This window comes from Neofelis nebulosa, chromosome 3 (genome assembly GCF_028018385.1).
Source record: "Neofelis nebulosa isolate mNeoNeb1 chromosome 3, mNeoNeb1.pri, whole genome shotgun sequence".
In the NCBI taxonomy this organism is placed as follows: Eukaryota; Metazoa; Chordata; class Mammalia; order Carnivora; family Felidae; genus Neofelis; species Neofelis nebulosa.
In genome coordinates, this window is record NC_080784.1 from 189,285,617 (window position 1) to 189,313,495 (window position 27,879).

General features: G+C 39.9%; 1 long non-coding RNA gene across 1 annotated transcript; it reads right to left on the bottom strand.

The window, feature by feature from the left end:
• Positions 1–416: 416 nt before the first annotated feature.
• Positions 417–27,655, bottom strand: LOC131507764 (uncharacterized). The gene is made up of 4 exons (XR_009259691.1): positions 27,153–27,655; positions 24,157–24,252; positions 9,561–9,819; positions 417–577 (listed from the first exon to the last, which is right to left on the bottom strand). It is a non-coding gene; the product is annotated as an uncharacterized LOC131507764 (long non-coding RNA).
• Positions 27,656–27,879: the final 224 nt, after the last annotated feature.

Here is a 27,879-nt window from a genome sequence, read left to right on the forward strand (position 1 = left end):
CTCAGCCGCCTCCATTCCTAAAAATAAGTTGGTGACAGGAGGTGACTTGAAACACTCAATAAACGATAGTGTCAGTTTTATGTGGGTTTAGCTGTTCAAATCTTTGGACCAAACGAGTTGCAGGTGATATGTTTGCAGTATGTCAAAGGCAAGGGGAAAAAAGGAGCAATGACAACAAAGAGAACAGCCTCAAGACCTTCCTAATGTCTTTATTAGCCTTCCCTAAACACTGAGTACTTTCTATGGATCTAGGATCTAACAAATGAATTTATTAGCTACTTCCAGTCAGTGCTGATGGCATGGCATTTAACCAATTTTAAATTGTCATGGTATAAAATATGTAACTTAATTGTATTATTCTTATCTGTCTAATTCATTCATACTGAAAAGAACAGAAAGGATTTCTACCTGACAAAAAGTTTCAAAGCATACCTTAGGTGCACATAAACAAGGATGATTAACACGATCCTTCCTGGAATCTATGAAATTCAGTCAAGATGTGGCCTTTTCTCCTATAGCAACAGCTCATCTGTACATTTTCAAAAATCTGAATCAGATATATGGATGATGTTAACATCTGTAAAACAGATATTTAAACAATGTCTCAATGTGGTAGCACTGGGAATATAAAGACAAACAAGACAGTCTCTGTATTTAAAGATCTCACAGTCTACTGTTCGAGGCAGAGATGTAAGCAGAAATTAGCCCCGAGATCCCAGGAGATGGAGGGATTAGCTTTGCCTAAATGTATAAAAGGCACACAGAGGAGGTAACACTTGAACTAGATCTTAAATTATGGGTAACACTTTTATAGTTAGAAGAAAGAAGTCATGGCATTCTAAGAAGAAAGCCAAACCCAGGTTAATAAAAAGAAGTGTGGAATTTTTGGAGCAAAGGGTACTTGGATGATATCTCTGAACCCAGAATTACGTTGGAGTCTGCAAATGACACTGATTCTGAAAATGCTAAGGCTGGAGACTCAAATTTACATGAAGTGAGAGTTGATAAAGTATTCAAGAAGGGCAGTAGTGCAATTGGTTTTGCTTTTCAGAAGGATGGCCGTGGTAGAGTGTGGCTATAAAGATGGAGGCCAGCTAGGATAAGGTTTTAAAGTCCAGGTGAGAGGTAATCAAGTTCTGGATTAAGTCCATGGCGAGAGTTCAGAAAGGAGATATTGGAATGCAGAGCCGCTTCTGAATTTACAATTAAAAAGACTAGGTAGGTGAGTAAAGAAGCAACAGTTAAGACGACAAAGAACACCAGATTTGCAGCCTGGAAGAGTTGGGTGGATGACAGGTCCTGCCATTAACTTGCTTTCTGATCTCATAAGTTATTTTACCATGATTATTATTTTTTAATGTTTATTTTTGAGAGAGAGAGAGAGAGCAGAGGAGGGGCAGAGAGAGAGGGGGACAAAGGATCTGAAGTGGGCTCTGTGCCGACAGGAGACAGCCCTACATGGGGCTCAAACCCACAACCCACGAGATCATGACCTGAGCCTAAGTTGGACACTCAACCAATGGAGCCACCCAGATGCCCCAATTTTACTCTTATTATTTATTAGGTACGTATAACCTACCTAATTGGTTATTGTGATGATTAGATATAATATTTATAAGCCTCCTCCATATCACTAGTTTTTTATGATTATTCATGATGATGATGATGATTAATCAGAGTATGAGAGAGAGGGAAATCCTGGAACTCCTTCTAGGTTTTTGACATAGATGGATGGTGTCATGGATGGTGTCATGAACTAGACAAGTGACAGAATATGTTCTTGGAAGTAAGCATGAATTCATCTTCAGTCTCTATAAGACTCCAGGTCTAGATGTCCAGGGGACAGTTGAAAACATGGACCAAGAACTTGGGAAAGAGAGTCTATGGTTTAACATACAAATTTTAGAGCTTGTCAGTATGTAAATGATTTTTTGAAGTAAAAATAGTGAATGGAATTAGTCAAAGACAGAAGAGCCAGAAAAAGCATTCTAAGAACTGAACTCATGTTAAGTGACCTTGAGCCTTGCCTTAAAAAAAAAAAAAAAAAGAATTATTTCTGAAGTTCTTTTAAGAAAGGGCTATCATTGGGGCACCTGGGTGGATCAGTTGGTTAAGCGATTGACTCTTGATTTTGGCTCAGGTTATGATCTCATGATTCTTGGGTTCAACACCCTATTGGGCTCTGTGCTGACAGAGCAGAGCCTGCTTGGTACCCTCTCTCTCTCTCCCTCTCTCTGTCCTCTCCCCCTTCTCACTCTCTTTCTCTCTCTCTCTCTTTCTCTGAAAAATAAATGAACATTTAAAAAAAAAAAAGAGAGAAACGTCTATCATTTCAAAACTTCCACTTTGTATTAGTGTAGACTTGCTTTTTTTAAATGTATTTATTTATTTATTTCCAGTATAGTTAACATACAGTGTTGTGTTAGTTTCGGGTATACAATATAGTGATTCAACAATTTTGTTTTCCTTTTAAAAATTTTTTAAGTTTATTTAATAAATAAATAAACAAACTTATGAGACAGCATGAGCAGGGGCAGGGCAGAGAAAGGGAGAAGAGACAGAATCTCAAGCAGGCTCTGCACAATCAGCCTACAGCCTGATGCGGGCTCAGATCATGACCTGAGCCAAAATCGGGAGTTGGATGCTTAACCGACTGAGCCATCCAGGCACCCCTGATTTAACAATTTTGTACATCACTCAGTACTCACCACAATAAGTATACTCAGTGTAGGCTTGCTTTTGCCTTTGGGAAATCCTTTCGGTTTGGCGTTGGCTAGAAAAAAATGTAAAGGTGGAGCCAAAGTCCTGTTCTGGAAGTTTACGCCCATAAGAAGCTAGACTAATTGCATAATGAAAAACATTGCTGTCTTTGTTAGGGGCTAAAAGGCGACTGCAGAGATAGAGTGTTAACTGGCTTTCTCTATCCATGAATATCTCTCATGAAGATGTTTTTTCCCAATATGGCACAGTCTCTGGAACTTCTGGTATATACTCTTACTTAGCAACCATATCTAGTATCATGGTTTTAAACACAATGTAGATGACGATGACTTTCAAATTTTTATTCACAGCTCAAACCTTTACCCTGAGCCCCAGATTCGTATATCCTACTGCCAAACCAACACCTCCACTTTTGTGTCAAAGAGGCATCTCAAAGTCAACATGTCTAAAACATTACTCCTGATTATTTCCTCCCCCTCGACAAAACTGTCTCTTCCCAGAGTTGTTTCTATCTCAGAAAATGGCAATTCCATCTTTCCAGGGGCGCAGACCAAAAATGTTAGAGTCATCCTTGATTCTAGTCTTTCTCCCCTGCTCCATATCCAATGCCTCAGTGAATATTATTAGTTTGAACTTCAAAAGAATCCACTAAGGAGGGTACTTGTAGTGAGCACTGAGTAATACATGAAATTGTTGATTCGCTATATCATGCAACCGAAATGAATATAACACTATATGCTAACACTATTGAAATTAAAATAAAAACTTAATTAAAAATGTATATCCAGGGGCTCCTGGGTGGCTCAGTCGGTTGAGCATCCGACTTCAGCTTAGGTCATGATCTCACGGACTGTGAGTTCGAGCCCCGCGTTGGACTCTGTGCTGACAGCTCAGAGCCTGAAGTCTGCTTGGGATTCTGTGTCTACCTCTCTCTCTGCCCACCCCCCCCCCCATGCTCTGTCTCTGTCTCTCTCTCTTTCTCTCTCTCTGTCAAAAATAAACATTAAAACAAATTTTTTTTAATGTATATCCAGAATCTGTAGAAGAAGCAAGGCTTTTGAAACTATTTAGCACCCCACACCATAAATAGCCACAGAAGTATCAATAGCCATTAACAAGACCCCAGTAACATCCTAACTGATGTTGTGTTGATAAGATGCTTCTGACGCGGCTCCCACTGATTCCCCCTCCTGGTGGCCGTGTCCTCCTGTAATCCCCTCCTGTTAAATGTGGGCTGGACCTAATGACTTACTTTTAATGAATCAAACATAGTAAAAGTGATGGGATATTACTTCTGTAACTAAGATACAAGACTCTGCCTTCCATCGTGCTGAGATTTCTCTCTTTGTTCTTCATGCTAGCTAGCTCTGATGGCTAAGACTACCTGGGATGGCACTGTGGACACCTCCGGTCATCAGCCAGCAAGGAACCGAGGCCCTCAGTCCAACAGCCCATAATAACTGAACTCCGCTCACAACTCTGAGTGAGTCTGAAGGTAGATCCTGCCCCACTTGACCTTGAGATTACTGTAACCCTAGCCAACACCTTGACAGTAACATTGTGAGGCCCTAAAGCAGAAACCTAATCCATGGCTCAATTCTTGAGCCATAGAAACTATGTGAAATCGAATGTGTTTAGCTCACTAAGTTTTGAGGCAATTTGTTACAGGGCAACAGCTAACACCTCTCTCCAAAGTCAATTCTGAAATAGCAGATGACTTTTTTTAAAAGTCAAGGCACTCCTCCACTTAAAATCTTTCAACAGTTTGCAATCTCACTTGGAGTATAAGTAAAAACCCTACAATAGCTTCACATGGCCTCCTGACTTTTGTTGGACATGCAAGCATGCTCCTTTTTCAGAGTAGTTACACTTGCTCATCTGCTTGGAAGACTTTTCTCTAGTAGCCACATGGTTTGTTCCTTTCCTTTTTTTCACCTCTGCTCAAATGTCTCCTTATCAGTGAGAACTTCCCTGATTACCCTATAAATTATCAATGACTTCCCTCCCTGATACTTCCTATCTTCCTTCCTTACTTTATCTTTCCTAGCATATGACCTACACCTTTTATTGTATACTTGTGTATTGTCCTTCTCCCCTTGCTAAAAGAAAAGCTCTAGGAAGAAAAGGACTGATTTATTCATTGCTGTATCTCCAGCACTGGAACAGAACTTACGACATAGTAAGCTCTCAGTTTGTTGAACAAATGAGTGAGCTTCTGGTTCTTTAGAGGTGGAGTTGGTACATTTCAAAGTTGTAAATGTTCGGGCACCTGGGTGGCTCATTTGATTAAACATCTGACTCTGGACTTCATCTCAGGTCACGATTGCACGGCTCATGAGTTTCTGCCCCACAGTGGGCTCTGTGCTGACAAAGCAGAGCTTGCTTGAGATTCAATCTCCTTCTCTCTCTGTCCCTCCCCCGCTTGCTCTCTATCTCTCTCTCAAAATAAATAAAAATAAACTTTAAAAAAAGAAAGATGTAAATGTTTAATGGGAGAAAAACAAGGATGGGACAGAGCCCTACTCAGGAACTATATAGCAAACAATACACAAAACGCCATAGGAATATGAATTGCTATTACAATCTACCATTGGTTAGGATAGGAAGCAAAATTATAATTTAATGCTATTATAAGCTAGTAATTTTTCACATAAAGAAAAAAAATCTGTTCCATAATCACAGACTGTACCCCTAACCTTGGCTAATCATCTTGCAAATGCATGCGATTAGTCACAATGGATAATGTGAAAGGGAGTGCCAGTAGCTCAGGCAGCACAATCCATCACCAACACAGGGGAAATAACTCAAATTTCGTGTCCTACTAATGGCGGGTCAGTAGCATCAATTTTGTATTTGAAGGGCAATCCAAACCAAATTCCCTAAAATGCACCAAAATTTTGATAACTCCTCTCTGCTAAAATGAACATCATCTAGCAAAACAACAGATTTAACATTGAAAGAAAGTGCAGCAATTGGGAAAGCAAGCGAATTAAAAGCATAAGAACAAATCACGCAAGGCAATCTTGTTGGTTGTTTTGATAGAACGTCTAAATATACGGCTATTTAAGGGAACAGTATTTTATCAAAATGTCAGAAAACCTTACTCATTTTTTATGGAATCTAACAATTTGGCTCAAATCTCCCTTCAGTACAAAAACTGTATACTGAAAATGGGTCAAAGGTACAATATATGGCCCTGTTTGAAATTACCAGCACATCAATCCTACGATATAATGTTTTAAGACTGGAAGATGAATATAAAAGAGTAAGAAGAACCTCTAAAAACAGTCAGGAAAGTAAAAAGCTAAGTACATTAGGTTATCAAAAGACATTAGAGATGACAGAAAGGGATTTTCAACTATTTGGAGCTAGAGGAAAAAAAAACTGATGGGATAGGCTTACCATTTAAAGAATATAATGCTAACAGGTGATAGAACACTAAAATATTTCTATTCGGTCTCCTTCAAGTTGAAAAGGTCCAATTTAAAGAAAGGAATTATAGCCCAAGATAGTTGAGAAGATAGTAAAAAAGGGCACATAACCACTTTAAGTGAATTTAAGTCTGTAAGACCAAGCCAATTCCATCTTCAGAAGCTGAAAGAATTTGTAGATGGGATCTCAGCACCACTATTTGGTATGAAGAAAGGAGTAGAAGCCAGGAAATTGAAGGTGGCTCCATGTTCCTCTTTTTAATAGGAATATTGCAGTGTTTTGTTTTGTTTTAAGTAGCAGACATAGATTGTAGGCAAAATCTAAGAGTGGATTTATTAAGCATATGCATTTCAAACATCTAGGAAGTAATGTAGGGATGGTTGTGCACCAATAAAGGCTTACAACCACAAGGTCTAAACTAAACTCATTTGCATTCTTGTTTTGATTGGGTTTGTTGCTTGTTTTCTTTTTAGGTCCAGATTTGCTAAAAAGAGCTCCTGAGCTTTGGAGGTAGGGAACTGAATATGGATTTCAATCCTGGCCTTACCACTTTCTTCCTGGGAGATTGTGGGGAATTCTCTCCCTTTTTCTGTCTGTCTTGTTTACTCATAACACTGCCTCAAGGAGCTGTTGTAAGGGTCTTGTAGGCTGATCCGAGTGAAGCGCCTCGCGTAACTTTTGACACACATTTGACTTGGTATTAAGTGTAAGTGGAAATTCTGCATTTCTCTACTTCCATATTCCTTTTTCTCAGTGCAGTCCCTTTGCTCTTTTGGAGCTAGCCTATTTAAAGGATGTGTGCTTTCGGGTTGCCTTCTGTGCTGAGCAAAAAGCTTACTCAGGCAGTTTCAGCTTATGCAAAGGGGAGGCATAAGATTGCCCAACACTTCCTATATAATGACCTACTGTAAGAGGTTATCAGAAAGCCCCAGTGGCCACAGATTGAACCACTGTCTTCAGTTTTATCAACAATAAAGCTGATCCTCTGATCTCGGGGCGCCTGGGTGGCTCTGTCGGTTAAGCATCCCAATTTTGGCTCAGGTCATGATCTCATGTTTATGAGGTGCAGCCCGGTGTCAGGCTCTCTGTTGTCAGCACAGAGCCCGCTTAGGATCCTCTATCTCCTCTCTCTTTCTGCCCCTCCCCAACTTGTTCTCTCTCTGTCTCTCTCTCAAAAAATAAACGATAAAAAAAAAAGTTGCTATTTTGATCTTCATCCTAACTTTTGTCTCACTATCATTAGGGGGAAAAATTGGGGGTTCGGGTGAAGAAGACAGTGTTGTCAGCCAGCTGGAACCTCAACAAAGATGATTAACAACAATGATGAGAAAATTAGTAAATTGGGATAATTCTTACATATTTTACACTTGGATCACAGTTCCTTAAATGACAAAATCTTTGCATTCTTTTGAAGAAGATGGTTAAATGTATGGTGGTTAAATAAGTAATAAATTATATACCAAAAGAGCCTCGATTTAATAATACTTAATGTTTCCTTAGCATTTAAGGAACCCTAGATACTTAGCTAAATGCTTCACGTGTATCATCTTATTCTTCTCTAACAGCCACTGGATGCAGATACTGAAATTCTCCATTTTTTTTTTTTTAATTTTTTTTTTTCAACGTTTTTTATTTATTTTTGGGACAGAGAGAGACAGAGCATGAACGGGGGAGGGGCAGAGAGAGAGGGAGACACAGAATCGGAAACAGGCTCCAGGCTCTGAGCCATCAGCCCAGAGCCTGACGCGGGGCTCGAACCCACGGACCGCGAGATCGTGACCTGGCTGAAGTCGGACGCTTAACCGACTGCGCCACCCAGGCGCCCCTGAAATTCTCCATTTTACAATTGAGGAAACTAGACCTCAAAGGTTAAGTGATTTGCCCAAGGTCACACAGTTAAGTGGAAAATCAGGATACAGCCTCAGATCTGTGTAATTCCAAAGCTCCTATTCTGACCCAGGGCTTGGCAGACTGCATAGCACAGGCCAAATTCGGCCTGTTGCCTATTTTTACAAGTAAAGCTTTATTGGAACTGCCACGCATGTTTGCTTACATATTGTCCATGGCTGCTTCTGCACTGCAATGGCAGAGTCTAGCAGTTGTGACAGAAAGCACATGGCCTACAAAGCAGAGAACAGTTATTATCAGTGTCTTTATGGAAAAGTTTGCAAACCTCTGCTCTAGTAGAAACCATTCTGTAATGTTCTTTCAATTGAGTATCTTGCCAGTTTCCATCTCGTGCATAATTTCCATCTCATGACTCAAATCTGGCCCCTCACTTAACACTGGGTGATGAGATAAAAGCTGGGGGGCTTTCGGGTGTACTCTTTTATTCAGAAACTAAAATGTAATAAATGACCCAATGGCCCCCATAGTGTTCTTTTTTACTATTTTTTCCTCCCTGGAGTTTCAGCATTGTTCTCAAATCACTGTAAATCCCTTAAGTGGTATCTCTTGACAGTCCCGGATTTGACCTTTTGGAAGAATTAAGACAATTCCTAACCAATACAACTATTCCTAACCACATTCAGGGTTTTTTCACTTTATATTAGGAAAAATTCAAATAGACACAAAATATATAGAGTGAACAGTTAAGTCAAATTCCATACGTCCATCACCTAGGTTCAAAATTATTATCTTTGAGGCTAATTTTATCTCATCTATACACTTTATTTCCCCCAGTCCCCACCCCCAAGCCATTTAAAACACATTGCAGACATCATTTCAGCCATAAATACTAAAAGTGGTTTTCAACACAGACCAATAGGTTATCAGTAATAAAAACTATATACTCCTTAATATCTGCAGACCTATAAGTCTGCTCAAATTCTGGTTTTATACTAGGTCTCTGCTTCTGGCATGACAATGTATACTGCATTTTCCGTCAAAAAAGTCAGTTTAAGAGAACATACTGTTCAAAAGTCCATTAGGAAAAGAGTTCAGAAACTGTTATAACAGTTCGTATCATGTGGTAGGAAGTGATTTCAATTACTCTACCAGTGAAGCTCCAGGGGTCAAGAATGAGAGTCTAAGTAATAAAGGAACATGGGGGAAGAAAGAAAGCTACCCAGGCCATGATGTGCCAACAAAAATAATAAATATAACATCTGCCATATATTCTTGAAAGATCCTATACCTGTTTGTTACTGAGACCATTATACATTTCCCAAGACTACAGTAATGATACAGCTGTTACTGTTGGAAGCTGTCTTTTAAGTGTGCAGGGAGAAGTTGTAGTCTATCTTTTAAAGAAGCCAGCACAAGCTAACCATTTGTAGATGTTCTTGAAAGCCAGAAGTGTAATTTTGCTCTATGCAAAACAACTAAAAAAGATGTGTTGCTTGCTGGCTCCTCAAATATCCCCAAACACAACCTGTGGATAAGACAAAGTTAAGTATATTGCTTACATATTAACGAAGAACACAACCTCTGCAAAGCTTTGGTAATGTCTCTGTGGGGGAATGAATTCAGCATTAATTGAGAATCAGAGATTTAGTTCGCTGGGGAGCTTGATGAGAACTGGGTAAAGATTAAGAGACAATAGTCCAGGGTTGTCAAAAACAGCAGGCAAGGATTTTTCAGGCAAGACATTCCAAGAATCTTAGGATGCGGACTGTGTGTTGATGTTTTCCATTGAAGAATTGATGGGTTTTTTGAAAGTCACACCTGTGAAGACAATGGAATAGTAAAGTCATGTAAAGTAGATGGTTAGGTTATCTGTGGGTAGTGAGGGCAAAATAGGCATTTTAATTCCTTGGTGTCCAAACTGCGGGTAAGGGTTGGTAGTTTCAGTTCTCAACCTTTATCTTCAAGTCAAATAAGTTGTCTTCAAATAGGCCATGGTTAGGTAAATAAGCCATATATGAGATAATCTCTCCATATACATACATGTTTTTAATATAATGTAATCCATAGAGTGTTTAATTAGTCTACTAGATTTGTGGTGAAGGTGCCAGTAGGGACTGAAAATGATTCATTATGTATTTTTCTTCTTCATTTTGGAGTTCAGCCCATCTTTCATGTGGCTCCTGAGGTGTGGCCCTACTTAACTTTCAATATCCTTAGAGTCTTCTTAGCAACTGTAGAGAACTTCCGGTCACTGCACCTGCAATCATTCAAAGTTCAGATGGTTAACCCAGACACGTCATCAACTGTAGTAAAAGTTGGATCTTTTATCTAATTCTCTCTCCCTAATGCTTACCCCTAATTACTTAGGACTCAGAAATGTTTTGGTTTGTTTTTTTTTTTTTCATTCCTGCATTATGCAGTATTTCTGAGATGTCATGGCCATTAACACTATGAAGCCTACCCAAGAGTTGCAATGTAAGGCTTAGAATTTAGTGCTTCTACTTCTCAGTTTTAATCCAATATTTCTGCACCATATTTCTGATATTGTTGAGAGATAGAAGCAGAAAATATTCACCTTTAGCCCAGAAGGCTGACCTATACCCTGCATAGTTCTGATAAAGATCAAATACTGCTGGTTGCTATATCCTTAAAGAATTTCATGACTGCCTGTATATCTCACCAATAGTTAATATCGAACTGAATGATAAGCACCAAAGAAATCTTGAGAAAGTAGTTTTACAAGTAGAAATTTGAAGAAGCCATTTATGATCTAATACTCCCGGCACATTCCCGCCCCCTTGATCATAACCACCAGCTTCATACAGCAAAAGTGCAGGTCCTGTCTCTGCGCTACTTAAATGAACTTACTAAGTTGTACTGTCAATGTCTCAAGAATTCTTTCTTGGCTGTCATGCTTGATGACCCTGCAACAGTATCAACAGTGATGAATCACAGAAACACTCGGGAGGTCCGAAATCATCTTGCAGTTATATGAGTGGGAAAAATCCGAAAAGTTAAATTTCCAGCGTCATTTCCCTAAGTGATCATATCAATATGGCTAGTGTTCACCCATACTCAAGATGAGATTGTGCAGTATATATTCCCATCTACCCTTGAAAGAACAGAAAATCCAAGCTTTCTTTAGGTTGTTAGTGTTTTACTTAGAGTCTAATTCACCTGGAGGATTTGGTCTCTTAAATCGTAGGAGAACTAACTCCTGAGGTGAGACTCTTACCGATTTCTGAACCAATTTACCCTCAAGGCTCCAGTGGAGTAAGATCCTGGTTAATGTGAACATCTTCCACAGCAGCCCCTTCGGCTGCCTTACCCGACTGACTAATCTAGCTTTTCGCCCTAACAATCTTCCTCCACTAATAGACCATAGACTCTCAATTATCTGACCATCTGTTCTGTATTTATCTTGCACAACCTCTCACTCTCCCTAGTAGTCAGAGCCTGCTTCCAAACCGCCAACATTTCCCTGTTGATTGGCTCTTGACTTTCATATTAGTGCATGCTCTATATAAGGGGCCACCAACTCTGTTCTTTTCTTGTGTAAGCAAACTACTTGCAATAAAATCCAAACTCAGCTCATCACAAATTGGCAACTCAGAAAGAATATCTGATGGGGAGAGAAGCAGGTCTCAAAGACTTTTAGACTTGTTCTTGGAGATTTCTCATTAATTTCCTCTGCTACTTAAAGAAGGTCTTGCTCCCAGGGTGCCTGGCTACCTCAGTCGGTAGAGTATGCAACTCTTGACCTTGAGGTGAGTTTGAACCCCACATTGAGTGCAGACATTACTTCAAAAAAAAAAAAAAGGTGCTGCTTCCTCTTTGACATTTTCTTCCAAGATGGGACACAAGACTCTTTCCTTAATTCTCCATAGTGCAGCTAGACCCAGACTGAAAAATTAAAAATAATTTACTGAGTACTAAGAGTGAGAAGGTACTAACAGTGATAGAAATAACAGAAGTAACTTGCTAAAAAATAATCAATATTACACTATGCTATTTATCTATCTCCTACTGGGTGTTTATTGCAGAAATTTCTCTTTGCCTGGTTCCTAGTCTCTGCCCAGCCCCAGGTCTGCCTCAATGGAGCAAAGGTCATTTTCTTCTCACTACCTGGAAATAAACTATGCATGACTGGACTCTTTGGGGACCAGATGTAATTCCCAAAGGAGGATGAAAATTTTCTTTCCCATCTGCATAAGCCATGTTAAAGACAAAAACTGGGGGTGTTTGACTGGCTTAGTCAGTAGAATATGCGGCTCTTGATCTTGGGGTCATGGGTTTGAGCCCCATGTTGGGAGTAGACATTGCTTAAATAAATTAACTTTAAAAAAATAAGACAAAAACTGAACAACTAAGGAGAATGATTTTACTCATACTATTGCAATAGGGACAGCATCTAGATCTGAAGATGAGTTTCTCAGTAGGGTGGATTCACCCTAGACATTTTAAAGAGAGCAGTAGCTAAGTGACAGATGGGGTGATTTGCTGTTGGAATTGTTTTGCAGTCAGACAAAGTCTCAGTCATCTCAACAGGAAATGTTTGTCTATGTCTAGCTAGCTTCAGAGGACATACTTTTTTTAAAATTTTTATTTATTTAAGTAATCTCTATATCTAACATAGGGTTCAAACTCATGACCCTTGAGATCAAGAGTCACATGTTCTTCCAACTGAGCCAGCCAAGCACCCCAGAAGACACATACTTTTAATGTTAGCTAATCACTCATGAGACGAAGAATTAGAAATTGACTAGGGGCAAAAGGGGAAAGGTCTCTGTCTGGCCTTGTTAGTAGGTTCAGGCAATAGAGAAAAGCGATGTGTTTGACCTTGTCACATCACCTTTCCTCTTATTGAAGAAAACCATAAAGTTGTCCTTAAATAACTGCAAGGGAAACAAAGCGATGGGGAATGTACAGATCTACACCTTTGTCATTCCAGATTTGATCTTGGTACTTAAAGCTCAAATTCAGCCTCTGAGTGAGAAGTTAGTTGGAAGTGGAGTTGTTTTGGAATCTGATGGATCATACACATTTTTGAATCATATTTTGAGACAATAACTACATAGTAGCATTTAAGACTGTGGACAGGGTGCATCATTTAACTGTAAGGCATAAGATTACAAGAAGGGTGAGTAATTCTTGCAATATACCCTAAATCCAGGATCCTAGATTTCCATTTCCCATCCAGAACAACATGTCTGATAGGCCATTTGGATCAACTTTTAGAGAGCCAAATAGCCTTTTCCTTGAGTTTAGTGGTTGACTATTCTACTTGGTGTGTGATGTTAATCCAAGTGCAACAAGATGTTTTGGCTATGGAGCAGACGCCTCCCTGACCATCTGGGAAGAGGTTGAGAGCTATATGATTGTCTATAACAACAGGAGCCAGTGAGTTTAAGCTTATTTGTTGTGTTTCTATGGCAGAAATGGTATCATTTATTACTTCTGTATGGGTTTGGAGACCTTTCTATTTTTTCCAATTTATAATTTCCATAGTGGATATAATAGCCTCCACAGCACACATAAAGGGAGAATTAATGACCTCTCTATGAACTCCCCTGAATAACTTATATTTGCCTCATTTTGAAGTGACCATTTAAATCTCCAGATGGACACATGGCCAACAGGTAGACTAGTGATTTTAAATAACTGGAAGGGGGCGCCTGGGTGGCGCAGTCGGTTAAGCGTCCGACTTCAGCCAGGTCACGATCTCGCGGTCTGTGAGTTCGAGCCCCGCGTCAGGCTCTGGGCTGATGGCTCGGAGCCTGGAGCCTGTTTCCGATTCTGTGTCTCCCTCTCTCTCTGCCCCTCCCCCGTTCATGCTCTGTCTCTCTCTGTCCCAAAAATAAATAAAAAACGTTGAAAAAAAAATTAAAAAAAAAAAATAAATAAATAAATAAATAACTGGAAGTCCCAGATAAGGTTTCTGAAGATGTAGGGGAAAAAATGATGTGGGGAAGGCAGGTGTAGGCTTGCTACCACATAAAATGTAATATACTTGGCAGGGGGACACAGGCACTTTGGGGGGTGTAGTAATTAATAATAATAGTTGTAGTTCACCATTGGGTAGATCTGGCAGGAGGCCATAGTCATTACTTAGAATTCAACAAAGTTTGCAAGGTTAGTTGAAAAGTAGTGAAGGAGAAGATGGTTATCAGAAATGAAAGTGCTGATGTGTTTTTTTTCTTATACCTGTTATGGGGAAAGTAGAGTCATGAGTTTTGGAGATTTTTAAGAAATTTTTGTTAACATTTGTTCATTTTTGAGACACAGAGTATGAGTGAGGGAGGGTCAGAGAGAGAGGGAGACACAGAATCCAAAGCAGGCTCCAGGCCCTCAACTGTCATCACAGAGCACAACGTGGGGCTTGAACTCATGGACTGCGAGATCATGACCTCAGCTATAGTCAGATGCTTAACCGACGGAGCCACCTAGGTGCCTAGAGTTTTGGAGATTTTAAGAGATGTCTTGATTATGTTGGGAATTGCTGAGAAGTTGGGGTTGATGAAGTGGAAGTGGTTGAATTACCCATATAGACCATTAAGGAGAAAGTCTCCCTGGGGTGTGTTGAAGGCAATGGAGTGTCCACCCCAGTGGTCAGGTGAGGGATGGGTTGAGAGTGTAGGGACAGTTGAAAAAAAAAAAAAAAAAAACAGAACAAATTGAATGAGGGAGCTTTGTTCTCTTTTTGTTTATATGGTGAGACAGGACAGGACAGAACAAAGAGGGGCAAAATCATTTCAAGGTATTGTGTAATAAGGGGAGCATTGGTTCCAAGATTGATGGAAATAGAAGAAACAGTTTGACAAAGAGTAGACAAAGAAGGCAGGGATTAAGCAGGGAACCCCTGGAGGATCTTGTTTTGGAATCTGGGGTTGAAGCTGACCACGTTTTGATGCTCTGTGCCTGTTTGGTGGGGCTTGGGAAAGCAGGGTACTTCATGCTATTCTCTGCTTCTCGGAGCTCTTGAAAGAGCCTTGGTTTAAGGTCTTCTGTTGGATCAGATTTCTATTTAGGTGAGGCTGCCGTCTTCCTTAATTGTGCAACATGAGCTCAAGGTTGTATTCCTTGTAGATTTGCAGCAATACTGGTGGTTAGAAGGACAGAGTTAGGTCCCTTCTACTTGGATTCAGGATCAGTTTTTCACACCTGTCTTTCCCAGAAAACTAGGTATCTGACCTGAAAATCATGTAAAGGCTGAGGTGGGAACTCTGGGCGAAAACAGAATTGACCTGCTAGTCATAAGTATGAGTGTATTTAATAAGACCTGGGCAGTATTTAAGGTTATTGGATTGAATCATATTAGATCTCCTAAGGTCCAAGAGGGATAGTAGATCTTCCCTGCCCTGACTAACTATTTCATAAGGGCTGAAGTGGGAGGAGCAAATAATGATCAGAGATAAAGGCATGACTTTGAACCCAGGCAAACGCGAGTTCCTCGGGGAATTTGGTTGTTTTGGCCCATTCCTTTTTCCAGAGAATGGTAAGAAGGATGCAGTTTTGTGAGAGTAGAAGTATCTGTTGAACATTAGTGAGTTGAGTGCCTCTATTACTAGAGGGGAACCAAGGGACTGCCCAAGTGGTTATTCTTAGCTACAATGGTGGCAGTGCCTATTTTCAAGGAAAAGCTTCCAACCATCCTGAAAACATGCAGACTATGGTTTAGAACATATTCCTATCCATGAAACATTAAGAATTGAATAAGATCCATTTACCAGTGGAGAAATGAGACAGAAGGAGCTGGCTCTCATCCTTGTCCCACATTTACATTTTTACCAGGATTCTGTTCCTGGTAGATTGAGCCAGTGGAGGTTACCTACTCAATATGAAGGCAGGTGCACTCCCACTAATATTTGTGCAGGAGAACTTTATTTCCTTTGCCATAGTGTCTAATCTCACAGAGGTTATGGACTAAATTGCAGGCAAGAGAAGAGGACAGACCAAAGCAGGTGTCTCCAGAGCTAAAAATAAATAAAGATAGAAACCCCCCCCTGTTTATAATTAGCCTTTTCAACTTCAGGTGCTACCAGTTCCTATGCCTTAAATTCCTTAAGAGTTTCTGTGTCTAAAGGAGATTGAACAAGAGGGGCAGGGAGGGTAGTTGAGAAAGAGGGGTCTTGGAAAGCAGTTGTGTTAGTGTATTTGTCAACCAAGGAGTTTACTTTCAGGAGTCTGGCTACTAGTCTGAGGTTTGATTTTAAGAATTTTTCTTGGAATTCCTGGGAATTACAGATTTTTATCATGTCTTTGTCATCAATGTCTGAGGGCCTCTAAATGTTTATGTCTTTTGGCTGGTCCTGTTACAGAATGATCTTTCTAGGAGATCCCATTTGGTTTATGTCTCAAATTAGGTAAAGAGTGGGAATATGAAATAAAGGCTTGATCCCAAGTCATCAGCATGATGATGACTTTATCCTTTAGTTTGACATAAAGGATATATTTTGTAGAAATGTAATATTGTCTTTCTGAAAGGGGGCCATCAGATCATCTTGGGTGTAAAACACTTAGAAGAAATTTTCATGACCTTATTACTTAAACTTATGTCAGGTAGCATGGGACAAATACAAACAATGAAAGACTGTAAAAGGGTTCTACCACATTCTGGCCTACTTGATGTTATTGGCCCAAGGTCATTTCAGGCTAAGGGCTCCAGAAGCATTCAAAATGCATTTCAAGAATTCATATTGATTTTGCAGTCTGATACCAAAAGAACTTCTTGGGTTAGACTCTCTCTCTCAAAATGGCTCTAAGTGCTTATAATTACATTTCAAACATCGGCTGCAATAATCAGGTCTGTGCTAGTTTTTGCAACACATGGATTGACAGACACCATCCTTACTGACAATAGTTCTGATTCAACCTCAGCATGAGTGGTGAGAATTTGTAGTTGGGAACCTTATCTGAGCTGTCACCATTATGTCTTATCAACTCGAAGCAAATGGCCATCCCCAGATGGATGGTGCAGTCTACTAAGATTGCCTTAAATAAGAATGTTGGAAGAACTGGACTCCAATGTTTCCCAGATTTTGTTTTGGCCCCAAGGTTAACATTTTCATTTTCAACAACTGGAATTGAATTTTCTGAATTGATTATTGGGGGGAGGAAAGGAGGTGGTGATAATTCAAGACATGCTATGATGGTCTCACCTAGAGCAGAAGTCAGTCTACCATCTATTTTTACGAAGTCCACAAGCTAAGGTGTTTTTTGCAGTTTTAAATGGATAGAAAAAAATCCAAAGAAGAATAGCATTTCATGACACATGAAGATTATATGAAATCCCAATTTTAGTGTCCATAAATCAAGTTTACTTGGAACACAGTGGCACTCATGAATTTATGTTTTATCTATTGCTACTTTCACCATGGTAGTTGTAACAGACACTCTAGCTAGCAAAGGCTGAAATATTTACCACTTGATTCTTTACAGAAAAAATTGGCTGGCCCCTGCTCTAGCAAGCTGAAGACAAAGAAAAACTCCTTCTGGAAATCAGTTCCATATTTTTACCTATTTTTGCCAACGGGCAAAATTTTGCCAGAGATTATAAAGGACTAGACTAGGTATTTATCTTTAAAAGACATATATGGGCAAAAGGCCCCAATTCAACGATTGATTGATAAGATCTTCTTCCATGATGACTTGGTAACAACAGCATCCTTAGAAGTGCCTCCACGGGTGCCATTAGCATGGAATATTTAGCTCCGTCTTCTAAAAGCTGAGTAGTGACACAAAAGAAAAAAACTAATTTTCCTGGATTCCTGCAATCGCTCTAGAGAAGTCAGCTGGAATTGCCATACTTTCTAGTAAAACTCAGAGACAATGTCATAAAAAGCTGTGCCATAAAGGAGAAAAGGGTTCTGTTAACTCACTAGTAGGGCAGCGGGGTGGAGGCTAGAATGTGGCTGGTGTGGTATGCAGGACAGGTGATTTTGTGCTTTTAGTGTTACTGCTTGTAGTAACTTTGGTGTTTAAATTGGTGTTCGGCATCTTTGGTGTTCTAGAAGGCAATTTAAGAAGGGTTAATTTAAAATAGATATTGTTCTTGATAAATAACGAATCTTCCTGTCTCTAAGTGATCTTATTAACTTTGTAAAACAAGGAGAAAGTAAATGATCATAGGGACTAATCAGCAATCCCTATTATTACATTATTCATTTTTGAAAGGCTTTATTCTACTTGTCTTTCTTTCTCTGCTGCCTTCTCTCCTCCCATACATTTAAAAGTTGACTTCTTGGGGTGCCTGAGTGGCTCAGTGGGTTAAGCCTCCAACTTCAGCTTAGGTCATTTTCTCTTCGTTCATGAGTTTGAGACACTATAGGCAGTGGGGAGCCTGCTTTGGGTCCTCTGTCCCCTCTCTCTGCCCCTCCCCCATTTTGTGCTCTCTCTCTCTCTCTCTTTCTCTCTCTCTCTCTCAAAAATAAGTAACATTAAAAAATTTTTTTAAGTTGACTTCTTTGGGATAGATGCTCACCAATCCCTTTTCCTTTCTCACTTTAATTTTTCTACTTAGGAAAGTTCATCTTCACCTATGCTTCAAATAAAATGTTTATGCTCTAACTTAAAAAAAAAATTAACCTCCAGTCCTTGCTGAAAACTCCAGACTGTAACAGTGCCTTCTCAACACTGCCACCTGAATGTCTAAAAGAGACTTCAATCTCAACATGTCCAGCAAACACTCCTGATCCTCCCATGCAAATTGGTCTTCCTCCAGGGCTTCCTGTCTTGGTAAATGTCATCCCTATGCAGCTTGGCAAACCAAAAAACTGGGACTCATCCTTGACATCCCCCTCTCCCTCCGTCCAAATAAGCATGCCCTCCGTCCAAATAAGCAAAAATGAGGCTCGTAGTTTCTTAAACATGGTGTCAGTCATAGATACCCACCTCTATTTACCTCCATTCCCATCCTCCTAGTTTAAAGCTACCAGAATAATCCCTCATCTCTGGCTACAGACACCTAATTTTGTCTTTAGACACCACAATCTTTTCATATGCTGTTTCCATTCCCCTCCAATCCCTGTGCAGGAGCCAAAAGAAGCATATAAAACTGCAACTTTTATTGTGTCTTCACTCTTCTTTAAATCCTTCGATGGCTTCCAACTGTTATTAAGGTGAACGACATTCCTAATGACCAAAGCCACAAGCGCTGCAAGATCTGACCTCTGCCCGCCTCACACGTCTCTTGGGATGGCAATCTTCCCTCCGTTACAGTCCCTGCCAAATTGGTCTTTTCTCATTTTCCCAAATGTTCTATTTTCTTTCAGGCTGCAGGAGCCTTCCACAGACAGCTCTCAGTTCAGCTATAACGTTACTCACGATAGAACCGCCTGGAGACCACTAACTCCATCAGAGATATAAAGCCATTGAGCCTCAGAAGGGTTCAGGTCCTCAGTCTCCACCCCTAAGCTCCCAGGAATCTCCTTTGATCCTATGCAAATTTACCCACCTTGCCCTCAGAGAACTGATCTACATTTGAAGGGATATTAAAAAGAGCAGTTTTGTTCAAACCATTTAAAAAAAAAAAAAAAAAACGGGGCGAGGAGGTGGGGCTTCCCTGACAATGGGTACCTTCTTCCGTTACAGTTTTTACACATCCACCTTTAGAAGTCTTCCTTCAAGACAACCTTCCTGGAACAAGTAAGACATATTCTGTGATGCTTTGCTGTCTACTGCTGCCAGAAAATTGAAAAACATATTTACAGTTTTTGCTCAGTCTGTTTCTAAAATCAGTCTTTTTTTTTTTTAGTCTGCCTTTTTAATAAAAGGTAAATGCATGTATAAAACTTTTAAAAATCGAATAATAAACAAATTTACAGGATGAAATGTAAGTTTCTTCACTGCTGATCCTTCTCCCAGAGGTAAGATTTCATTACTTACCGTTTCTTTATATTCTTCCAGAAATACTGTATGTATACACAGCATAAAACACACACACACACACACACACACACACACACACACACACACACACATTTATTTATAGAAATGGGGGTCCACTATATCCCTCTTTTCACCTAACTAGGAGATCAGCACACAGAGGCTTTCTCATTTCCTTACTTCAAGACTTCACTTGAAAGGAAGTGTCTTCTAGGTGATAGGTTGGAGATGGCAGCTAATACCATGGTGATAAGCTTTTTGCGATTTTTAAATGCGTTAAATTATCATACTGGCACCTTAAACTTACACAACGTTATGTGTCAATTACATCTCAATAAACCTGGGACAGGAAGCAAAATGGTTTTTTGTTCTATCAATTGATAGTGCCTCTAATCACTTAGGAGAACAGTTGACTTCTCCAAAAGTCATCGGATATTATCTAACTCTCTGATTTTTTTCCAGTTCGAAGGGTAAAAATTAGTATCTTGATATTTTTTTTTTTGTAGGTTGCTTTGATTGCATTTCTTATTATTAGTGAGGCTGGGGCACCAGGGTGGCTCAGCATTGGACTTCAGCTCAGATCCTGACCTCATGGAGCATGAGTTCGAGTCCCGATTTGGGTTCTGTGCTGACAGCTCAGAGCCTGGAGTCTGCTTCAGTTTCTGTGTCTCCCTCTCTCTCTGCCCCTCTCCTGCTCAGGCTGTGTCTCTCTCTCTCTCTCTAAAGATAAACATTAAAAAAATTATTAGTGAGGTTGAGCATTTGTTTTAATGTTTATTTTTGAGAGAGAGACAGTGTGCACGTGCTTGTGGGGAAGGGGCAGGGAGAGAGGGGGACAGAGGATCCAAAGTAGGCTTTTGAGTTGACAGCAGAAACTCAAATTCCCAAACCTGAGTGGAAGTTGGATGCTTAACCAACTGAGCCACCCAGGCGCCTGAGGCTGAGTATTCTTTCATATCATACTTTCATATCGTATCATACCATATATTTATCCTTTTGTGAAGTAGCTATTCAGATATTTCACCTGTTTTTCTTAAGTAGTTGAATGTTTTCTCACTAATTTGTAAGTTTTTTATATTTCATTATCCCTCTAACACATGTATGCACACACATACACCTAGGTGATTATATACCTGCATATAAATGTCATTTTTAAATGTTTTATGATTGTATATATTTTAAGTTTATCTTTTAATTTGAAAGAGAGGAAGTGTGAGCGTGAGAGGGGGAGAGGGTAGAGGGAGAATCCCAAGGAGCTCCGTGCTGTCAGCTTGGAGCCCCGTGCGGGGCTGGACCTCATAAACCGTGAGATCGTGACTGGAGCCGAAATCAAGAATCAGACGCCTAAGCAACTGAGCCACCCAGGGGCCCCATGATTATATTTTTATATTTAAATCTTTGATGTCTCTTTTATGAAAGAGAGGGATTTGGTGATAAGCAGTGAGTAATGATAGCTGGTAAGTTTTAAATAGCAATTATCCTTTTACCAAAGGAATTTAAGGAGTTTACAACAGTGATTAAGTGAGTATGTGTTTGTCCTCTCTATGTAACAACAAATTCCTTGGTGGTAGTGGCCAAGCCTATTTTATTCATTTAATTTGTCCTTAGCATTCAGAAAAGTGCTTCACACGCAGCAGTCTCAGGAATTATATTCATTCATTTATTTGATAAAATGAATACATTCCTAGAATAGCACTTAATTTTAAAATTATGTTAGTAACTCATATACATTATAAAACATGGAAAATAACAGTATAAAGAGAAACATAAAGAAGATGTTCAAATTTGCTTGCAAGCCATCCAGAAATAACTGTGACTAACATTCAGCGAATTGTCCTTCGTATCATTTTGTCTATGTCATATACTATTGGGGTAAAGATAGCATAGCAGACAGTTTTGTTTTTTCTGCCATCAAGTATGTATTTGGGGAACTCACCTTATCCCACACTTGTTCAGTATGTGTGTTTTCTTTTTCTTTTTTTAAAGTTTATTTTATTTTTTATTTGTTTTAAAGTTTATTTTGTGTATGTGTGAGAGAGAGCGCGCGCGCAGGGGAGGGGGAGAGAGAAAGGGAGAGAGAGAATCCGAAGCAGGCTCCATGTTCAGTTTGGAGCCCCCCTCAGGGCTCGATCCCATGACTGTGAGATTGTGAACTGAACTGTTATCAAGAGTTGGTCGCTTAATCGAGTGGGTCACCCGGGCACCCCTCTTTTTTTCTTTTAATGAGTTGTTCTAAAACTTGGTTTCCTTCCTTCCTTCCTTATCAAAGTACAACTGACACACATTACGTTAGTTTTAGGTGAGGTAAGTGTATTTTCAACCCAGACTAGGTTAGTTAGTCCCTCTCCTGGGAATGCTGGGAAAGGGGATTGTTTTGTTGCTATTTTTATTTTTTACTGGGATTTTACAGTAATGTGAGGTTGATATGAAGGTGGAGCTGTTGGTGGCTCTCCAACTGCAGGGTGAATAGTTCCTGCCCACAGAACAAAGCCCACAGAGTGCAAAGAGATGGAGAGAGAGACCTGGGAACATTGCTTCAGAACCTAGATCCAGCTATGCCTGAAACAACTTCCTATTTATGTGAACCAATATGTTCCTTTTTGGTTTCACCTAGTTGGAGTTGTGTTTCTGTCACTTTCACCTGAAATAATTGTAACTAAAATAGGGGTAATTTCGATAGAATTTCATGGTGCTGTGGGCAGGGACCTACAAACACCTGACTCCTGACTTCCTCCTTTCAGAGTTCTGGAGGGAAGAGGTTAGGGATATGAATACACAAAGAAAAGAAGAATAAAATCAGAAAATATTTTTAGCTCACTGGGTAATGAATAATTCCTGAGGGGATCAGGTAAAAGTGAGTCAGGGACTGGACAGTGCCCTAGACAGAATCTCTCTCTTCCCTTGAGACTCTATATATTGCAATATTAGCTGTCAGGTTGTTTTTATTTTATATCCCCATCAGATGGGACTGAGTTTTATATAATGAAGATTAGAGAAGCTAATTAAGTGGATTTAGAATTTAATATACAGAGGTTTTACAGCCAAACAGGCTCCAAATAGATGAGTAACTTTTCCTGATAGGGACAGACAGGAGTCATACTATTGGAATTTTATCATTTATAATCTAGCAATGATAGCATGATACGTTCATATAGTTTTAAGAGGTAAGTGCAAGTATGAGAAATTTCAATGCACAGTCAACTGAGCTGAGAGTGGAGTTCATAAATAAAAGTTTTCCTTAAGTTTCCATACGGCAACTCGGTTGCAGTTATTTGATCGTCATGAAAGACAAATTCATGAATGGAGAAATGTTACCCATTCTTTGGATTATTTTTTCATCTATCGATTCATTCAACAAATATTTATGGAGTGCCTATGGAATACTAGGCATTGTTCAGGTGCTGGGCTTACAGTAATACAGAAGACAAAGGCATTTCTTTCTTGGAACAGACATTCAGAAGCATCTCAGTTATATTGAACTGAACTTGGAATGTACATACATCTGGGCACCTGGGTGGCTCGTTGAGTGTCTGACTCTGTATTTCAGCTTGGGTCATGATCCTGAACTGTGTTGGACTCCATGCTGAGCATGGAGCCTGCCTGTGATTCTCTCTCTCTCTCTCTCTCTCTCTCTCTCTCTCTCTCTCTCTCCCTACCCTCCCCCATCGCCACTCTCCCCCACTCTCTCAGATTCCTTTCTCTCTCTAAAACAGAAAGAGAGAGAGAGAGAGAGAGAGAAGATACGTATATCTGTATGATGAGGAGTGTTCACTTGCAGAGAGATGAGGACAATTGAGGTAATTACCTGGATAAATAGAACTGTAAAACTCAGTCCGTGTGGAGAACACAGGCTTGCTTTTTCCTGAATTTTCTGTATGATTCCCTCCCTCAATTCTCCATTTTGCCTTCCTAGTAGAATCACTGTCTAAGAATGTCCACTGCACTAACTTTGCTGGAATCCAGAGATCCAGAGATGAAAGAAGCTGTATATATGTAATTGTAATGTGGTGTTATTAACAATGAGATGCTTTTGCAGCTTCTAATGTTTATAATGATATGTTATGGTTACATAGAAAGTTTTTCCCAGTGATTTCTTCCAGGCATTACTTCTTTGCCTGTCCAATATTCCTAGAATATAGGAGGTAATTATTAGTCCCTCGATTCTGCAGGTAGAGAAACTGAGACATTAAGTGAGTGACTTATTTAAATCATAACTCGTGACCAGATTATAAGAAAGTCTCATTATAGGCTTATAAGGGAAACCAACCATACCTGCAGTCTTTCCAGTTCTTCTGTTCTGGATTTTATTTGAACCAAAGGTATGACCTGAGATACCTCTGTACAGCCTGTAGGTTTCAGCTTCTCCATCTGGAATATGAGGCAATGGGCTAGATTCAGGTTCAGTAGGTAGGTTCAATAGGCACCGATCGTGCAACGCATGTGCCAGGTGCCTTCAGTGTTGTCATACTTAATTAAATTAAATTTTAAATTAAATTTATATTAAATCTTGCAACAGATGAAGAAATTCAGGCACCAAGATGTTAGGTAAGTTGCCTAAGGTAACCCAGCTAAGGATAGAGTCGGTATATTAATCCAGACTTCCTGACTTCACTTTTTCCTCCGTTTTTTCACACTTCTTCTGTATTTTAGCATGCTATAGAGTTATACAAACTATACATGCATTTTGACTCATTGACATATAAACTAAAACAGTCCTGTTACCCCAAATGCAGGTAACGTAAGGAGAGCAATAACTAATATATCTGAATTAAAAGTTAAAAATTTGACTGAGTTTATATAACCTAATTTTATGATTTAGCAATGTTTGAGGCTTTTGGGTGACATAGGAGGGTGTTTAGGAAATATGTTACAAAAAAAAGCACGTTACAGAAATCCAAATACCACAATGTTCAATGTGTTATCGATATACTGATTCAGAGGTTGATTCAAAGTAATGATTATTTTGTTGAGAAATGTATAACTTCAAATATATCTTCCCATTCTGTACAGCTCAACAAATGGATTTTGACATGTTAACTAACACTAAGGAAGAAGGAAGCTACTGGGTTCTTAAAAATATAGATGGAAATTTATGACTGACCCATCTCCTACTATGTCTATGATTAATAGTTAGTAATCAGTGGATAGGTTTTGACCATTATAGTTGGCACATAGGACCAAAACTTGTAATAACATAAATAGGTGATATAACAAGGCAGGTTATTTACATCGTCTTTGGGAGGTAGGTCTCAGGCAATACTGCTATTTGAAGAAGCTAGCCACATCTCTGGTGTGAGCTATATTTCTAAATTTCCCCAAAGTCTGTTGTTTCATCTGTCATGTAATGTGTTTTCTGTGTTATTTTAAAACATTTAATTCTGCTATAAAAACAGAAAAAAAAAAGGAGAGTAGATGACACTAGGTAGAGAAGCAAATCGCTTATGAGACATGATAGATTCAGGAAAGGAAAGGAGAGAACATGAGCAGAAAACAGATAAAAATGATGGGACAAATGAGAAAATGACTTCTAGGCAGAAAAGGATTGAAGAACTGAGGATGCACCAGATATTTATGGTTCAGTAAACAGGGGTGGCATATAAGGCACTCAATATTTATCGGGTTGAGAACCAGCTACCCACTGGCGATACCCAATCTGACCCTGCGTGTCCTCTGTCCAAGCAGCACAGATAAGACCCACAGCTGCTTAGCAGACAAGTCGTAACTGTGCTCAGGCACAATTGTCCCCACATCCCTCTAATAGAAGGGAGATGCTGGCCCCAGATACGTTCCGTCTGTTGGATCTCTTTGCTCAAACTTCAGCTCTGCTCCTTGTAACTATACCAGCAGTGGGAAGATTGATTTGTCTGAGTTAGAAAACAGACAGACGGATAGACGGACTCCAACAGTTCAAATGAACACCATGTGGCCCAGGGTCCAGGGGGTGTTCCATCTGTCACATTTTATTCTATGTGGGTTGACCAACCCCACCTCTTTCCCCTGCTTCTCACCAAGTGCTTTATTATATTTCTTTTTAATTTTTTTTTTGAGAGAGATAGAGACAGGAGGAGAGGGTAGAGGGAGAGAGAATCCCAAGCTGGCTCCACACTCAGCAGGGAGCTCAACGCAGGGCTTGATCCCACGACCCTGGGAAACCAAGAGTCAGACACTCAACCGACTGAGCCACTCAGGTGCCCCTCTCACCAAGTGCTTTAAATGAATGTAATCAACTGCGTGATTTGAGTGTCTTTAGCTGAATGGTGGGCCTTCCACAAAACTCTGTGTAACCAACCTCATCGTGTGTTTGGAGGCTACTAGGTAATTCCTCACATGGCACGGCTGGCCAATTTTTGCCTCATATTTCTTCTTTGTATTTACAACTGATGGTAATTACACTGGAGTGGGCAAAGAATATACTATTTCAGAAAGATATTTGGTCATCTAAAGAGAGCATTTAACTGTCACGGCGATACATTCCAATAATAGTCTGGCTGCAGCAGACAAACAAGAAAAGAATTCATGGTTCAGCAGGATAAAATCATAGTGCTTAAAAGCTGGTTCTAGTTCAAACTCATTTCAAAAGATGAGATTTAGTGACTTGTCGAAGATCACTATTTCTAGTAACTAGTAAGCCAGAACAGGAGCCAATGCTGTCGAAAGAGGCTAGGGGGTGATTTGAGACACTACTGCTGTTCCTATCTGGGTCCTGGGTAATGACTGAGCATGCGTTCCAGCACAAGTTATGTAATGACTAAAAATATAAACTACAGCTGTGAGTTTAATGGATTAACATTATGTGTGTTTTTTTAATGTTTATTTATTTTTGAGAGAGAGAGAGAGAGACAGAGTGTGAGTGGGGGAGGGGCAGAGAGAGAGGGAAACACAGAATCCGAAGCAGGCTGCAGGCTCCGAGCTGTCAGCACAGAGTCCGACTTGGGGCTCGAACCCACGAACCGTGAGATCATGACCTGAGCCAAAGTCAGACGCTTGACCAGCTGAGCCTCCCAGGAGCTCCAATAGATTAACACTAAATAATGCAAAAATATACAGAGAATGTCTGTTTATTAACAGGGTTTATAGAGGTGTCACTGAGACATTTCAAGTCCCTAAAATTGCTCCTTTCCCAAATAGCTGTCAACTTAATCATGACATTACACATTGCCCTTTGATTCTAGAAGACCGAACTTTAGTCAGCCTCAAGTTAGTTGATTTTAGCTGGACATTCTTGCCCAGTTATCAAAAATATTTAATTCACAAAAGCTTTTACTCACCAGCTAATGCATATGAAGAACCGTTTTGGATGTTTGGAACATGAAAATGACCAAAATTTAAGCTACTGAATCAACAAACACTTTGGATTTCCTTCCATGTGCCAGACACTGTTCTAGGAACTAGAAAACCACAGTAACCATGCATTAAGCCAGAGAATATTCATTACCAATAAAAATAAGGCTTGATTGCCAGCCCAAGTATGATCTCAATGACCCAAATGGTGGTTTTCTCTTTCCGATTCCTCCTATTATTTTGGAATTTTCCTTCAGACTTCTTGCCTAGTGGTCACAAAATATGTGCTTCAGCTCCAGGTCTCCTGTCCCCACAGTATGATCTCTAAAGCAGGGAGAATGAGGGTGGTGGGAGAGATATTCTCTTATAAGTATCACACAGGGCCCCTGCCTTGGTGGCTCGCTGGGTTAAGCATTGGACCTCAGCTCAGGTCATGATGTCACAATTCATGAGTTGAGGCCCTGCATGGGGTGACCTTGAGCCCTGCTTGGGGTGAACACAAGCCCCACTTTGGGTGAGCCCTGCTTCTTTCTCTCCCTCTCTCTCCCTCCCTCTCTGCCCCTCATGGGATTCTCTCTCTCTCTGCCCCTTACTCATTTGCACCCTCTTTGTCTCAAAGCAAGAAAGAAAGCAAGAAAGCAAGAAAAAGTCTGTCACACAGACAATTCCTGTCCTGAGGGTTCTCTGCAGACATCCCCTCACATTGGTGTTGAC